Source organism: Microcebus murinus, chromosome 7 (assembly GCF_040939455.1).
Source record: "Microcebus murinus isolate Inina chromosome 7, M.murinus_Inina_mat1.0, whole genome shotgun sequence".
In the NCBI taxonomy this organism is placed as follows: domain Eukaryota; kingdom Metazoa; phylum Chordata; class Mammalia; order Primates; family Cheirogaleidae; genus Microcebus; species Microcebus murinus.
Window position 1 is genome coordinate 21966903 of NC_134110.1, and position 1402 is coordinate 21968304.

Below are 1402 nucleotides of genomic sequence, written 5' to 3' on the forward strand. Positions count from 1 at the left end.
TCATTAGGGATATTGGTCTGTAGTTTTCTTTTTTTGTTGGATTCTTTCCTGGTTTTGGTATCACAGTAATATTCGCTTCATAAAATGTGTTAGGGAGATTTCCATTCTTCTCGATGTTGTGGAATAGTTTCTGCAAAATAGGTATTAGTTCTTCTTTGTAAGTGTGGTAAAATTTGGGTGTGAAGCCATCTGGACCAGGACTTTTCTTTTTAGGGAGATTTTTAATTGCTGTTTCTATTTCAGCTGTTGAGATTGGCCTGTTCAGGGAATCTATTTCTTCCTGGTTGAGCCTAGGGAGACTATGTGTTTCTAGAAATTTATCCATTTCCTCCACATTTTCCAGTTTGTGTGAATAAATATCTTTGTAGTACTCATAAATTATATCTTGTATCTCTTTGAGATCAGTTGTGATATCTCCTTTTTTGTTCCTGATGGAGCTTATTAGAGATTTCTCTTTTCTGCTTTTCGTTAGCTTAGCCAGTGGCATGTCAATTTTGTTTATTTTTTCAAAGAACCAACTTTTTGTTTTGTTAATCTCCTGAATAGCTTCCCTGTTTTCAATTTCATTTAGTTCTGATTTTATCTTGTTGATTTCACTCCTTCTGCTGGGTTTGGGGCTGGTCCGTTCTTCTTTTTCCAGCTCTTTGAGTCATTTCATTAGATTGTCTATTTGTGATCTTTTTGACTTTTGGTTATAGACATTTATGGAGATAAACTTTCCTCTCAGAACTGCTTTAGCTGTGTCCCAGAGGATTTGATAACTTGTCTCTCCATTGTCATTTTCTTCATAGAATTTTTTTATTTCCATCTTGATTTCTTCATTTATGAAGTAATCATTTAGTAGGAGGTTGTTTAATTTCCATGTTTTTGTGTAGAAATGTGAGTTTCTGTTAGGGCTGATTTCTACCCTTATTCCATTGTGATCTGAGAAGATACATGGTATGTTTTCTATTTTTTTAAATTTCTTGCGATTTACTTTGTGTCCTAGGATATGGTCAATCTTAGAGAATGTCCCGTGAGCTGATGAGAAGAACGTATATTCAGTGGATTTGGGGTAGAATGTCTTGTAGATGTCAGTCAGACCCAATTGTTCTAGGGTTTTGTTTAAGTCCATTATTTCTTTATTAATTTTCTGTTTGGAGGATCTGTCTCGTGCCATCAGTGGGGTGTTGAAATCTCCGGTGATTATGGAGTTGCTATTAATCCATTTGCTTAGCTCCAGTAAGGTTTGCTTTATGAAACTGGGTGCACCTAAGTTGGGTGCATATATATTTAAGATTGTTATCTCTTCTTGTTGAACTGTGCCCTTCACCATTATGTAATGACCCTCTTTGTCTTTCACTACTTTTGTTGGTTTAAAAACTAAATCGTCTGAAATTAGAACTGCCACACCAGCCTTCTT